General features: G+C 43.2%; 1 protein-coding gene across 3 annotated transcripts in view; it reads left to right on the top strand.

Annotated features, from left to right (window-relative positions):
• SOCS2 (suppressor of cytokine signaling 2) overlaps positions 1-16,447 on the top strand; it is a 59,671-nt gene that overhangs the window by 30,408 nt on the left and 12,816 nt on the right. Inside the window, exon 1 of one of the 3 annotated variants that reach the window (XM_036865895.1) lies at positions 214-230. The exons of the other annotated variants lie outside the window; for them this stretch is intronic. The gene's annotated coding sequence lies outside the window, so the exon portion shown is untranslated. Of the gene's footprint in view, positions 1-213; positions 231-16,447 lie in introns of those variants that run through there. 3 annotated transcript variants of the gene reach the window in all.

A 16,447-nucleotide genomic window follows, 5' to 3' on the forward strand; every position in this document is an offset into this window, starting at 1 on the left:
CCCTGCCCCCGCCCCTCCCCCCCTCCCCCCCAGGCCATTAGAATGGAATTAGCATGTGTTTGTTTCCTGTGGCTGCTGTAACAAATCACCACAAACCGGGTGGCTTAAAACAACAAGAAATTAATTTTCTTACAGTTCTGGGGGCCAGAAGTTCAAAATCAAGATGTCAGGAGGGTTCCATTGGAAATCACACCTGAACAACACCGAGCAGGGAGAAGCAGTTGCTGCAAGTAAGGGCAATACTGTCACCAGAAGGAAGGGAACACATGCAGCTGGGCAGCTTCAAACACCAGACCAAGAGTGCAGGGAGAAAGGCAGGGAGTTCAGTTCAGACATGCTGAGTTGTGGCGTGGCTGGTGAGGCACCCAAGTGGTGATGCCCGTCTGTTGAATTTGGCAGCAGGTGCACCGTGTTTGCCTTCAGGGAGAATGCTTTCAGTGGCATGTAAGGCAGGGGGATTATCGAAGGGAGGTGAAGAATGAATGGGAATTGAGGAAAGCTGAGAAGGGGGTGGTCAGAAGCCAAAGAGAATGAGGATCTTTTGCACTGAGGACAGGCTTTCAGGGCCCAAGGCGATGCCCTAGAGCAGTAGTTGTCGACGGCTGGTACCCAAACCTGCAGCAGCAGGCACCCGGTAACTTACCAGGAAAGCAAGGGACCTACCCAAGACTTAACTGAATCAAAAACCATAGGCTAGAGCCCTGAAATCAGTGTTTAACAAGCTCCCAGGTGATTCTGATGTAGGCTAATGTCTGAGAACTAGGCCCTAGGAGGCAGGAGAAACAGGCTTCGATAGAGCTGGTGGTGCCATCTGTATCATGGAGGCATCTGTGCGGGTTGTGAACATGTTGAGTCCAGCTGGGCTTGCTGGAAGCAGAAAGTCTGGTCTGGGGTGGGGGGTGGCGGTATTGGACCTAAGGGCATGAATTTCTGTAAAGCAAGCAAATGAGGAAAGGGACTGGTTCCTTCCCAGGGCAGGATCCCTGCTGCTTGAGTATGAAATACACCTGTTTTGATCTTTCGAGCAGACCAGCAATTCGACATCTTTCCACTCCTCTGAGCAACATAGTAGTGAGCGGATCTCTTGAAGCAGGAGCCTGGTGTTTGGCTGAAGCTGTCACAAAGTGGCATTTCTCGCAGTATTTGCAGAGCCCTTGGGAAATGTTAACCAGAAACTCGGTCTGCTCTTTGACTTCAGTCTTTATGGTTGAAAACCTTTCTAAAATGGATATTTTTGTCACTTCAGAGACTAGGATAATATCCAAAGTAGCAAAGTTGTGAAAGATTTATTAGCTTTCACAGATAAAGACAAAGCAGAGTGGCTTTAAGATGAGCTAATAGTGGCACTCTTACTCACTTGTGTTCTGATTTGCCTTCTTGAGAGGAAAAGATTGGGATGGAAGGAGTTCCTGCTGGGTGCTGGGACTTGCTTGTGACCTTCAGCATACATGATCTATGGCACACTCTGTTATGAATGTCTGTATCGGATTTCCCTTTAATGGCTATAATGAAAGTCATCTGTCCAGTGGCAGATAGCAGGAAGGATGGTGCAATGTAAACCCGATGAGAGCAGGGCTGGTTAGTTCTTGGTTTTCTCTCTAAAACTTAGAATTATAACAGCACCCAGTAAACATGTTGAATGAACAAAAATACATGGTAATTGCAATTGAGTTTTGGATCATTCTGGAACGTACAGGTCTCAGGGCCACTATTCCGAACATTAATTCTACCATCTGGGACCATAAATACAGCATGTATAGGCAGGACTGGCTACATAATCTGTGGGGGCCAGTGCAAATGGAAAATGCAGGGCCCCTTGGTCAAAACATTAAGAACTTCAAGATACTGACAGCAGAGCATTAACCAAATGTGGGGTCTTTCTGGGTGTGAGGGTACTGTGCTCCTGCACAATCCCATGAAATCGGATCTACAGGTAGGAGATGGGGTGAAATCTTTCTAATCCTGGTAATGTAAAAAAATTTTTGCAGAAATCCTTGAAATGACCTCTTATGTACTTATTTTCTCCTTTTCTATGAATGAGAAGGACAATATCAAAATGGAGGGTGTCTATGATAGGATTAGATTATCCCAATTCGCTTCACCTTGGAATGCATCCAGTCTTTGCCATGTTGCTCTACAGTGCCTCCCACTGGAGAGATCAGAGTATATTTCCCCACCCTCCGATGTGGGACTTGGCATATGACACTTTTTGGGCAATGGAATGTTAGTGGCCATGACATGAGCACAGACCTTGAAGATGCTCCTGTAGTTTGGCTTGGCCCCTTGTGCTCCTGTCCTTTACCATGAGAAGAACTGTCCCAGGTAGCTGTTGGTCCAAGGAAAATGAGAGAAATGTGGAGTAGACCTGATCCTGATCCGTAACCCAAAGCAGAGCTGCCCCAACTGCTCCACAGACCTGTGAGGAAGAAAAGAAATGCTTTTGTTAAGCCACTGAGACTTTGGAGAATTTGTTACACAGCATTTAGGTAGCAGAAACCTAACTAATAAGGGGTCTTTCAGGCGAATCCTAGTAAACATATTTTACTGCATTAAAAAAAAAAGAAGACGACTTTGGGGATGCTGAGAATGACAAAGGGGAGGCTAGAGAAAGAATCCAAATCAATGTTGGACATTGATGTACCATCCTGATGCTCAGCTCAAGCCAGTGAGTACTAAACAAAGGACCAAACAGTGCTAAGCTGAATATCATTAAAGAGATCTTACAGCCTTTGTTTTTTAGAGAGTACTTGCATACTTGCATAGTAGCTCCCTGAAAGCAGCAGCAGGAGGAAGAGGCTTCATTTTTAAGAATGCTGGTCCGGTATTTTGGCAAAGGTGGACACACCAGCTACCAGCTCATCCCCTTCAGCAGCAGAGAGGATCGTCTGGTTATTTAACAGCCAGAATGGAAAGGGCTCCAACCAGTCAGGGAGAGGCCCCACCCCTGACCCGTCTTCAGAGCAGGTGAGCAGTGATCTGCTCATCAAAAGCAGGATGTGTGGGTAGGGGCTGTTTGCCAGGAAATCCAGTAAAAGTCCCAAGCCTGCGCTGTGAGCCAGGGTTGTTGGGTTGGATAAACCCAGAATATATGACCCAGGAGTGAAAAGGAGAGTTTCGCTGTGCCACATAGAGCAATGCTCTCAACACCACTCCAAAGAGGTCTATATCCCAATCTGGAAGGAACTGTGAATAGGTTACATGGCAAAGAGGAATTAAGGTTGCCAATCAGGTGACCTTAAACTAGGGAGATTATCCAGGTAAACCCAATATAATCACCAGCATTCTTAAAAGTGGAAGAAAGGGGCAGAAGAGGGACAACCAGAGAGATGGTAACATGAGAGGGACTTGGCCTGATGTTGCCGGCTTTGAAGATGGAGGAATGAGGCCATGAGCCATGGTATGCGGGCAGTCTCTAGAAACTGGAAAACGCAGAGGAGCAGATTCTTCCCAAGGGCTTCAGGAGGACCCAGCCCTGCTGATACCTTGACTTTAGCTCAGCGAGACCTATTTTTGATTTCCAACCTCCAGAAGTAAGTAAATAAGATGATAAATTTGTATTATTTTCAGCCACTAAATTTATGGTAATTTGTTACAGCAATGATAGAAAACTAGTACATTCCTCAACAGGAAAATTTTAGAGCACTCTTACTAAAACAAGGGGGAAATACTGGGCAAGCAAACAGACCAGACAGGTGGGTGCTGTAGACTAGATCTCTGGGATCTCTTGTTCTATGGCTCCCTGGATATTTTCCTAGGGGAGACAGAATATACTTTACAAAGTGTTGTCAATAGTAGCATGCACATGTTCCAAAACACCAAAGCTCAAAGCACCTGCCAGAAAGAGCAGAAAAGCTTGAGAGTGTTGCTCTGAAGGCACTCCACCTAGCCTGGAAACCTGGTTCCCTCACCCATCAGCTGAGTTACTGTAGGCAAGTTCACCTCTATGTGCCTTAGTAAAAGAGGATGATAGATATGTATCTGATGGAGTTTTTATGAGATTTAACAATGTTAATACATAAAATTAATAATCATGACTGGCATGTGGTTAAGGCTCAGCAAATGTTAATGGTTGCTGTTACGACTAGGCAGTATGTATAGAGGTTAGTAACCCTGGATCTGGAGCCAAACTCCCTGGGGTCAAAGCCAGCTCTGTCACTTACATCATCTATGCTGGGGCAAGTTATTTAACATGTACGAGGCCTAGTTTTTTCATGTGTAAAATGGGGATAATAAAGGTACTCACAGTTGTGATGGGGATTAATCAATTAATACACGTAGAGTCCTAGAACAATGTCTGATACATCCAATAAAGGTCATCTGTCGTCGTCATCATCATCATCGTCATCAGTATTATGGGACCACCGTCACTCTGGATGATTAACAACTAAACAACCCCCATCATGAATTCAGTAGCATCTCATGTGATCATCCAGACCTTTTAGGTTAAGGAGAACCATAGTTCCCAGACTGTGGGAGTTACAGGGAGCAATACCATCTTTCTTCTTATCAGGAAATCAAATCATAGTAGCACCTAGGTAAGATGCATGTGAAAGGAAAGTGAAAAAATTAGTCATCAGAAACACCAGTAAGGAAAGACTCCTAAAAGAGATAAGAGAGAGCCTACCTACTTCTCTTTTTTCTCTACTCTGCAATTATGCAGGGCTGTACTTCCCTGTTGCTTTTGATTCAGTGTTTTTACACTTTGTAACATAGTAAGAACATTAGGTTGAGGAACCTTGCCACTTTCTTATTCAGAGCAGTCCTGTCCTCAATGCCAAGAATTCTCACTTCGATAGATAATGACAAGAAATACGACACCCCATTAGTAAACAGGCAAATCATTTCATGGCAACAGCGGATTTAATCAAAACATTCTGGTTTTTCCCTCATCTGAACCCACACAAAGAATGAACCAATCCAATTGGAAAAAATATTTGTTTTATCTTTGCCACATTTATTTACTCTTAGGGACTGTTTAACTTCATCGGGCAGAGAAGTTGGAAAGAACAAAAATACTCGAGGCACTGAACAGCCTTCTCTATCTCCGGCACCAGACAGGAATGGCCTGGAGGTATTTCCACAGGGACCTGTTCTTGAGCTTTTCCTTGAAATCCTTTGCCCTCCTCTTCACGGGGGAGAATTAAACTGTTTGTGCACCAAGTTTTGGGGGGTAGGGTGCAGAATGGGAATTGAAGGATAAGTCAGTCGTTTAACAATCCTGCCCATCCATGCAAATGATTTCAAAATATGAAATACTCATTCCAGAAAATTTATTGACAATTTATTATGCAAGGTATTGTGTAGGTGTTACAGAAAGGCAAAGGTAAATTACATATGGATCAAATCTCAAGGAACTCCCTGTCAAAGAAGTCATGTAAAAGACACACAGATACCTGTGGGGAGTAGAAAGCTATGGGTGTGTTTTAGGTTGGATTCCTGGAAGTACAGCTAGAGCAGGGCTTGTGGGCTTTATTGAGGGAGGGATCTGGGGTGAAAACTTTGAGGCTGTGAGCCGAGAAGGACAGGACAGGAGAGAAGCTAGGCAAAGAAGTGGGTGTAGCTGGAGCCTGATCCCATGAGGAGCTCTAAAGGATGATTTGTGCCTGTGGTATAATAAAAAATATATATCTGGTCTTTGTCCCTGATTTTGGAGTACAGAGCTCCTAAAACCCTTACAAGTTATCTTTTGTATGCTAATGATATGAGTCCTGTGGAGGCCCCAGATAGCCTCAGGATGGGAGCTGGTCACTAGAAAAGCCAGCTATATGATTAGAGGGTTGGAAATCTCAGCCCCATTTCCCAACTTCTGGGGAGGGCAGAGGGGCTGGAGATTGAGGTCAGTTCCCCAATGGCCAATGACTTAATCAATCATGCCTGCGTAATGAAACCTCCATAAAACCCCTAAACAATGGGGTTCAGAGAGTTGCTTTTTTTTTTTTATTGAAGTATAGTTGATTTACAATGTTATGTTAATTTCTGCTGTAGAGCAAAGCGATTCAGAAATATATATCTATATACGTAGATATAGATATATATACATAGATATACATATATATATACATTCTTTTTTTTAAATATTCTTTTCCATTATGGTTTATCACAGGATATTGACTATAGTTCCCTGTGCTATACGGTAGGACCTTGTTGTTTACCCATTCTATATATTAAAAGCTTACATCTGCTGACCCCAAACTCCCACTCCATCTCTCCCCCAACCCCCTCCCCTTTGGCAACCACAAGTCTGTTCTCTATGTCTATGAGTCTGTTTCTGTTTCATAGATAAGTTCATTTGTGTCACAGTTTAGATTCCAAATATAAGTGATATCATATGGTATTTGTCTTTCTCTTTCTGACTTACTTTACGTAGTGTGATAGTCTCTAGTTCCATCCATGTTGCTGCAAATGGTATTATTTTGTTCTTTTTCATGGCTGAGTGGTATTCCATTGTATATATTATTACATCTTCTTTATCCATTCATCTGTTGATGGACATTTAGTTTGCTTCCATGTCTTGGCTATTGTGAATAGTGCTGCTATGAACATTGGGGTGCATGTATCTTTTTAAGTTATAGTTTTGTCTGGATATATGCCCAGGAGTGGGATTGCTGGATCATATGGTAATTCTAGTTTCTGAGTTGGTAAACACATCCATGTGCTGGGAGGGTGGCTCACCCCAACACCATAGTGCAGAAGCGCCTATGCTTGGGACCCTTCTGGAACTTGCCCTATGTACTTCTTCATCTGGTTGTTCATTTGTATTCTTTGTAGTAAATTGCAACATAAGTGGAGCACCTTCCGGAGCTCTCTGAGTCATTCCAGTGAATTATCAAACTTGAGGGGGCATCATAGGAACCCCTGAATTTGTAATCAGTTGGGCAGAAGTGTGGGTCTCCTGGGGATCCCACTTGTGACTGGCATCTGAAGCGGGGGGCCGTCTGGTGGGACTGAGCCTTTTAAATTGTGGGATCCGATGCCAGCTAACTCCAAGTAAATAACGTTAGAATTTAACTGAGTGGTTGGATACCCAGTTGGTGTTGGAGAATTGGTTGGTGTCAGGAAAAACCACACATTTTGTGTTAGAAGTGGTGTCAGAAAGCAACATGTAGTACCACACAGGGGAAGAGCTGTCGTACACTGTATCAGCTAGCCATTGGCTGTGAGCTGCCCCTGGGGATAGAATAACCTCCCAAACAGTTCTGGGCAAGGTGGCTCCCATGAGTCAAGGGCAAACTCTCCAGAGAAGGAGGCAGCTGTAAGCCTGTAGCAGCTGACACAGCAGCTGTGGGATGCCCACATCTGCCTGGTAAAAGCAATCTGGACAGGACACAACAGCACTGATTACAAGGTAACATTCAGAGGAGGATAGGAAAGTGTTGGGGGAAGTTCCAGTGAGAAGTGAACTGAGCCATTGAAATCAGCAGGAGAGAGGTCATTCAAATGGAGGTTCTTCCAAAGGAAGTAGGAACCTCCTACTTCCAAAGGAAGTAAAACAAATACCTTGGAACAGTCATCAAGGAAGCTCCTGCCTGAAGATTCCAGTGAGACATAGGTGATTGTATAAGCCAGGGTTCTCCAAAGAAACAGTACCGTTAAGGGCGAGTAACTTGCTAAGGGTCACTCAGCAGAGGAGTGGGGTTCCTGCCCAATCCGTGACTCCCACTGTCGCTGCTCCCCACACCATGCTCACCACCTCCTCCTTCACGCTTTCTCTGTAGCTTTCCTATGACTCAGTGGTTCTCAAACTTCAGTGTGCGTCAGAATCACCTGGGGTGCTTCTTCAACCAGACTGCTGGGCCTGGCCATAAGAGTGTTGATTCAGGTGGTCTGGACCCAGGCAGAGAGACAGTCAGCTGCAAAATTCACTGCGTCCAGTGCAAAAAGAAAATGCAGGGCCCTGTCCTGGGGGGAAGTCCATCTCCCCTTCCCACAGGCCCACGGCCCCGGTCCACCCTTAACAGATACCCTCGCCGCTTCCCAGGGAAATGCAACCTCCGCACCAGGATGCGCTCAGTATCCCCATCAGGGCCGGCGAGAGGCCCCTGAAAAGTCACTGTGGTACTGCCCACCTGGGATGGGGACAGCGCCACCTCGCCCTGGCCTGAGCACCGAGGGTGCGAGGGGTGCATGTCCCACCCCTCCCCTCCCTGTGTTTGTGCCCAGGGCCCAGCCGGGGGCAGAGGACAATGGCAAATGCAAGCCTCCCCTCATCACTGCCACTTGGCTGCCCAGCCCCCTTCCCCGAGTTGGGGGGAGGCAGGGTCCTGGGGCAGGGAGGGTGGAGGCAGATGGCCTAGAACCCGGGCAGGGAAGCGCTGGGAGGCTCCAAGGTCCTGAACTTACACCGTTGTCCGAGCGGACTTCACTTAGGAAACACTCAAAGATAAAATTAAACTTCAACTGCCGGGCTCTTCTGAACCCGTGGCTGTGTGTAGCTACACTGGTTGCACGCCATGAATCCCGCTCTGGCCACAGGGGATATTTGCATTTCTAGCAAGTTCCTAGGTGTTTCTGAGAACCGTGTAATCATTCTTTTTTTTTTAAGTGAGGCAAAACATTGCTGCATGCTGTGGCTTTCCTTCCCTTCTCTGTAAAATGGTGACACTTCTGCCTCACAGGATTGGGGGAGAGGACACAGGGGAGCAGGCTTAGCCAGAGCTGAGAACACGGGCCACACTCTAGAACAATGCTGTCAGCAACAGCAGCACTAGTAGTAACGATCGTTACTGTCATCACTACCTCTACTTTTGTGCAGGCTAATGCTTGTGTGTCTAATGCTTTCATCTGTTGTTTCCTGCTTATTTCCTCTCCGCTGTCTGTCACCTCAATTTTGAGAAGGAACTGAAAAGTACAGGGGAGGGGTTGGGGTGGGAGTGGGGAGGGACACCTCTGACCAAAGCCAGCCGTGGCAGGAAGCCACATCGAGAGGAAATGTGTAAGGATACTGCCATTTGCCTTAACAAATATCAACCTTGGATCCTCTGAAATTGACACTAGAGGGAGAAGCTGAGTGTGAGGAGGCGTGGGTGGACCACTGCACCCCTTGTTCCCCTGGGGACTGAGCTTCTGCTCTGTAAAGGACATATGAATACCTTTAGGGAGGAGACAGCTCCAGGTGTTATTCAGAAAAGGACAAGATACAGTCCTGGGGATGGAGATGCACTTCTCACTGCCACCCGTCCTGTCCCTTCAGGTGTAAGTGGAGAGGGGCCACTTTCCCATCAGCATCTAGACCAGGTTAAGACGTCCAGAAGCACAAGACTGCAGCAAGGCTGGTTCATTTCCACAAGGCTTTATTAAAGTCAGGCTTACGGGGCCTTGCTTGCTCTCCAAGGCTTGCCCCATCCCATCCGCTGTAGAAAGAATACACTGTTCTCAAATTCTAGTGCGGGGTGACTAAGGCCCAGAGAGAGAGTGAGACTGAGTGCCTCTGCAATGGGTCTCAACCTTGGAATCTTCCTAGGAACTAAAACACACCAGTGCTTAGGGCCTACCCCAGGGGTTCTGATTTAATTCATTTGGGGGGCATTCTAGGCACTGGTGTTTAAAAAAACCTCCACTGGTGTAACGACTGTGTATGGAGGTTGAGAGCCACTGCTGTACAGCTCACTCAGCTCTGGGTGGCTCTGGGGACCCTTCCGTGCAGAATGAGCCCCCCAGTCAGGGGCACATCCGTTATTCACAATGGTGTGTCCTCGCCTGAGTGGCTGTCCAGGAAGTCCTCAGGACACACAACGTGCACACAAGAGAGGGCCACTATAAGGCCAGGTGAGGATGGGGTGTGGAATCATCTTAGGGGGAAGTGGGAGGGTCACTGGGTCACAAATCTCCACAGGGTGAGAAATCAAGAGGAGGGATTCTAGGGTTGTGTCTGGAGTATGTCGCCTGGAAATAAAATGAATGATATAGAAAATCTTCCTCTTGCTGTTCTGATTGGCAGGAACCCCTTCCTCACGGCCTTAAAGCAGCTGTGCTGGAGGGTGTTTTCACCACTGTGTCCTGAGACCTAAGCCTGGGGTAGGTGCCGGATGTTTATGAGAATTTTGCCTGGTCTGCCCTCTCCTCTCTGCCAGATACAAGCTGCCAACTTGAGTACAATCTCCTCACCTGAAATCAATTCTACAAACATTTATGGAACATCTTTTCTCTGACGGCAGCACACGAGGAACTAGGGAGCACACGATAAATAGCTGTTGTCATTGTTGATTAATACTCTTCTTAGAATGTTGACCTCAAGCAAGTTAACTTGCCTCGCAATATTTTAGTTTCCTAACCTGAAAACGTGATAATAATAGGGCTTACCTTGAAAGATTGTCGTGAGGTCTAAATGAGTTAACACATCAAAACACTTAGAAGGATGCCTGGCGTATATTAAGTACTTAACAAGCATTAGTCATTGTTATTATGATGATTAATATTAATGTTATTAACTGGGGCTACCACAGTGAATAAGACAGGCATAGTCTTTGGTCTTATGAAACCTACAGGCAAATGGAGAAAACAAGCAGTTATAATAGAGTGGTTGGTGTTAACATAGCCAGAAGTAGAGGTGCTGTAGGAACATTCAGGAGGGACCCCGTACCAGGCTTGGGGGAATATTGAAGTTTTCCTAAGGGAAGCAATGGCTTGGCTGAGACCTGAAGAATGATTAAGAGATTTGCAGGTATGGGAAGGACTGTGACAAGGGAGAGGCAGAATGACCTTCCAGGCAGAGGGAGTAGCAACGTCAGCAGGTGAGAGAGGACTGGCTCAGCAGAGAAGAGGGGGACACAGGAGCAGGGTCCTTCAGGCCTGGCAAGCACGCTAAGGAATTTGGACTTGATCAAAAATGGAGAAGACACAGGTCCTGCCCTTGAGTAGCTGCCAGTTATGCAGGACAGATGGACATAAAATAGATACTTTATTATTTTTATTCATTATTTAAGATAATGTGAGACTAGAGAGGAAGGGCCTGTGGCAGAGAAGGGAGGGTTTATAGAAAAAACCAAGATGAAACGCCCAGATCGACATGGACAAGTGCTACATGGGAACACTTCCTCTATCTAAGCATGTCCTCTTGCCTCTCTTCCCAGGTTCTTTTGCTGTAACAACATCCTCTACCAAGTCAGAACCTTACTGTGATCCCCAGTGCCATTTTCTCACTCACTCCTCACATTCAACCAACGGCCAAGTCCCACTGAGTTGCCACCTCTCATTGCCCCGAGTGAGGGCTTTATCATCCCTTAAGGGATGCTTTCAACAACCATGTCTATCGATCTTGCGTTGCCCAGATCAAATTCAGTTTCATACCACGACTGCCAGAGTGATCTCTGCAACATAGAAATCCAGCCATATCCCCTCCCTGGGGCAAAACTATTCAGTTTTACAGCATCTTGCTTTCCCTGCATTTCTACCCATGCACAGAGCTATTGTGAGCTAAGGATGCACATGTGTAAAATACCTTCAGTCCCTCTGGGGAAATGTAAGAGTGCTATTTTTATCATTTATTTATATTTTTAATTTTAAAAATTGAGATATAACTTACATAACATTGTTTAAGTTTAAGGTGTACAACATGATTTGATACATTTATAATTTACGTGATTATCACCCCATCACAAAATTATCATTTCTTTTTTGTGGTGAGAACATTTAAGATCAAGTTCAGAGTGCTATTTTTAAACCTGTTTTTAGTACTGAAGGTAAAACAGTATCTTCTCCTATCTGTAATGTCACTGAACCTGAACTATTCTCTTTCTTGAGTGACCTGAATTAAAATGGGGAGGTGTACCTAGACCTTTTAGTTGCAGAGATAAAACTCACCCTTACCTCCCTTATTTGTCTTCCCAGAGTGAGAACCATACAAATGCCAAAATACAGGTTAGAGGGAAGGTTATTTAGTGATGGAGTCTTGCATGTACACTGACCTGGCCTGAATAACATAAGATTTCAGCCTTTTCCTCCTTTTTGTCCTTCTCCAAGGTAGTTCTTTTCTAGTTTTACTTTTTTTTAAAATTTTATTTATTTATTTATTTATTTATTTATGGCTGTGTTGGGTCTTCGTTTCTGTGCGAGGGCTTTCTCCAGTTGCGGCGAGTGGGGGCCACTCTTCATCGCGGTGCGCAGGCCTCTCACTGTCGCGGCCTCTCTTATTGTGGAGCACAGGCTCCAGATGCGCAGGCTCAGTAGTTGTGGCTCACGGGCCTAGTTGCTCCGCGGCATGTGGGATCTTCCCAGACCAGGGCTCGAACCCGCGTCCCCTGCATTGGCAGGCAGATTCTCAACCACTGCGCCACCAGGGAAGCCCTAGTTTTACCTTTTTAAGAGTCAGGTTTATTGGGGAATAATTCACATAAAATAAAATTTACCCTTTTACAGTGTATCATTCAATGAGTTTTGTTGATTGTATACAGTCATGTAACTACTGCCTTAATCAAGATATAGAACATTTCTATCAACTCCAAATGTCCCCTCATGCTCTTTTCAGGCAACCTCCTCACCCACCCTCATTTCCTGGCAACATATGACCTGTTTTCCAGAATGTCATGTAGATGGAATCCTGTAATATATAGCCCTTTGTGTCTGGCTTCTTATGCTTAGCATATTGCTTTTGAGATGAATTCATATTGTTTCATGTGTCTGTAGTTTGTTCTTTTTTTATTGCTGACTATTATTCTATGGTCTGGATGTAGACAATTTGTTTACTCACCTGTTGGCAAACATTTGGGCTGTTTTCAGTCTTTAGCTATTATGAACAAAATTGTTTGAAATATGAGAGTTTCTATTGCTTTGTATGCTCACCAATGTTTGGTCATGTCAATTTTTAAAATTTTAAACATTCTAGTGGGTGTACAATGGTATCTTCTCATGTTTTAAGTTGCATTTCCCTAAACTCAAATTAGCATCTTTTAATGAACTAATTTGCCATTCAGTTATATTCTTTGGTGAAAGTGTCTGTTTAAATATTTTGACCACTTTTTAGTTAGATTTTTAAATATTATTCTTATTGAGCTGTAAAAGTTTTTTGTAAGTATTCTGGATATAAGTCCCTTATCAGATATAGAATTTTCTAATAATTTTCCAAGTCTGTGGCATTTTTTCATTTTCTTAACATTATTTTTATAACAACTTCATTGAGATATATTCATTTAACTATCTTTTGAAGAGCAGAAATTTTTAATTTTGATGAAGTCCAATGTATAATTTTTTTCTTTTATGGTTTCTGATGTTTGTTGCCTATCTAAGAAACCTTTGCTTAACCCAAGGCAACAAGATTTTCTATGTTTTCTCAGAAGTTTTATAATTTTGTTTCTTAACATTTAGGTCTGTGATCTACTTCAAGTTAATTTTTGAGTGTGGTATGAAGTAAGAATCAAGGTTAATTTTTTTTGGATATCCAATTGTTCCAGCACCATTTTTAAAAAAAATTTATTTGTTTTAACCTTTGGGTGTGTTGGGTCTTCATGGCTGTGCAGGCCTTCTCCGGTTGTGGCGAGAGGGGGCCACCCTTCTCTGCGGTGCCTGGGCTTCTCATTGCGGTGGCCTCTCTTGTTGCGGAGCATGGGCTCTAGGCACGTGGGCTTCATTAGTTGTGTCGCGTGGGCTCAGCAGATGTGGTTTGCGGGCTCTAGAGCACAGGCACTAGTTGTGGCGCATGGGCTCAGCTGTTCCCTGGCACGTGGGATCTTCTTGGACCAGGGACTGAACTCGTGTCCCCTGCATTGGCAAGCGGATTCTTAACCACTGCACCACTAGGGAAGCCCGCACCATTTGTTTTTTGTTTTTGTTTTTTATAAATTTATTTATTTTTGGCTGCATTGGGTCTTCGTTGCTGTGCGCAGACTTTCTCTAGGTGCGGCAAGCGGGGGCTACTCTTCGTTGCGGTGCGCAGGCTTCTCATTGCAGTGGCTTCTCTTGTTGTGGAGCACAGGATCTAGGTGTGCAGGCTTCAGTAGTTGTGGCACGCGGGCTCAGTAGTTGTAGCTAGTGGGCTCTAGAGTGTAGGCTCAGTAGTTGTGGCACACAGGCTTTGTTGTTCCACGGCATGTGAGATCTTCCCAGACCAGGGATAAAACCCGTGTCCCCTGCATTGGCAGGTGGATTCTTAACCACTGCACCACCAGGGAAGTCCCCAGCACCATTTGTTGAAAAACTGTTGTTTCTCCATTGAATTACCTGGACACTTTTGTTGAAAATCAGTTGACTGTATTTTGGTAGATCTATTTCTGGACTCTGTGGTCTGTCCCTTTGATCTGTATTTCTATCTTTAGACATATGCACTCTCTTGATTACCATAGCTTTAGAATAAATCTTGAAATCAGAGTGATTTTGACTCCAACTCAACTCCTCCAACTTTGTTATTCTTTTTTCAAAAATCATTTCTAGGTCCTTTGCATTTCCAAAAACTTTTTAGATTCAGTTTGTTAATTTCTACACCACCACCACCAACAAAGGCTGATCAGTAGTTCAATTTGGGAAGAATCGACATCTTAACAATACTGACTCTTCCCATTCATGAGCATGATTTGTCTCTTGGTTTGTTTAGTTCTTCCTTGATTTCTCTCAGCATTAAATCTACTTTTCGAGGTACAGGTCTTGCACATAGTTGATTATATTTATCTCTAAGTATTTCATGTATTTAATCTTTTGTGAGTGGTATTTTTAATATTTTCAATTTCCAATAGTTTGTTGCTAGTAAATAGAAAAACATCATATTTTTTATATTGACATTGTATCCTAAAACCTAGCTAAACTCATGTATTTGTTGTCATAACTATTTGTATTTTTGATTTCTTAGAATTTTCTATGCAGATGATTATGCTATTTACACTTAAAGACATTTTAAATTTTTTTTTTTTTTTTACAATCTATATACTTTTATTTATTTTCCTGTCTTATTGGACTAGCTAGAACCTCCAATATAATGGTGAAAAGAAGTTGTAAAAGTGGGCATTCTTGCTTTGATCCCAATCTTAGGGGCAAAGCACTCAATATTCTACTGTTAAAAATGATGTTACCAATTTTTTTTTTTTTTATAGATAAGGTTTGCCATATTGAGAAAATTTCCTTCTATTCCAAGTTTGCTGAAATTTTTTATAATGGATGGATGTTGAATTTTATAAATGCTTTTTTTACATGTATTGAGATAATTATATGATTTTAATATTTTTGTCTGTTGAGATTGTGAATTTTACTGGTTGATTTTGAATGTTGAACCAACTTTGCTTTTCTGGAACATACCCAAGTGGGTCATGACATATTATCCTTTTTATAGATTTCTGGATTCAATTTGCTAATATTTTTTTACTATGCTCATGAGAAATATTGGTCTATAGTTTTCTGTCTTATCTATCTTTGGTATATAGATAATGCTGGCCTCCTAAAATGAGTTGTGAAATCTTCCCACTTCTATTTTTCTGGAAAAGTTTATGTAGAATAGGTGTTATTTCTTCATTAAGTGTTTGGTAAAATTCACCAGTAAAGCCTCCTGAATCTGGAGTCTATTTCTTTAACAGGGCTACACAGGTTGTCCATTTCTTTCTTTTCTTTTCTTTTTTTTTAATATTTATTTATTTGGCTGCTCCAGGTCTTAGTTGCAGCATGAGGGATCTTAGTTGTGGCATGCATGCAGGATCTAGTTCCCTGACCAGGGATCGAACCTGGGTCCCCTGCATTGGGAGCATGGAGTCTTAGCCACTGGACCACCAGGGAAGTCCCTATCCATTTCTTTTTGAGTGGGCTTTGGTAACTGGTGTCTTATTCTCTTGTGGTGGTCTTTGTGTGAGATGTTGGCATATTATAACAGCCTTCTGATTTCCCAGTTGCTATCAGTGATATTTGTTTATTCATACCATCTTTATTTATTGTGCCTCTTTATTTTTGTTCATTTAATGGCTGCAATAAACAGATCACAATAAAATGAATCTGGTTGACAGTGAACACGTGGCAGGGGAAGTTTGGTGGTTGTGGCAGAGTAGAAGGCATTGTAGACTTTGGCTAAAAATTTTTATGTCATGAAAGGGAAGGATTTGCCTGATGACTTTGTCAGACAAATTTATCTCTTTCAAGTATTGGCTTTAAAAACAGGAGAAAACAAGGGAAGTTGCAATAAAAATCTCCTTCCCAGCAAGCACTGGAAAAACCAAAGGGAAAAATAGCAGGACTTACAACGTGATGTGTGCAGAGTTATTTCTAAACAGGTTTTTTGTTTTTGTTTTTGTTTTTTTTGGCATTTTATAAGAAATAAGACTTTTCCTTAGTGTTTATTTTGGAGTTAATGGCACATACTGAAATGTAATAATTTACTGATTGGGAGTATTTTAAAACAAAACAGAAAGAACCCAACTGTCCCCTCAATTCCTTATCCCTAGCCTATGTTTAAATATTGTAAATAACCTTTGAAAATGTAACAGCCATATTTGTTGGAATAGCACTCAGTGATTTGAATGACCTATTTTAAAAGCAACTTACC

This window comes from Balaenoptera musculus, chromosome 10, assembly GCF_009873245.2.
Source record: "Balaenoptera musculus isolate JJ_BM4_2016_0621 chromosome 10, mBalMus1.pri.v3, whole genome shotgun sequence".
In the NCBI taxonomy this organism is placed as follows: Eukaryota; Metazoa; Chordata; class Mammalia; order Artiodactyla; family Balaenopteridae; genus Balaenoptera; species Balaenoptera musculus.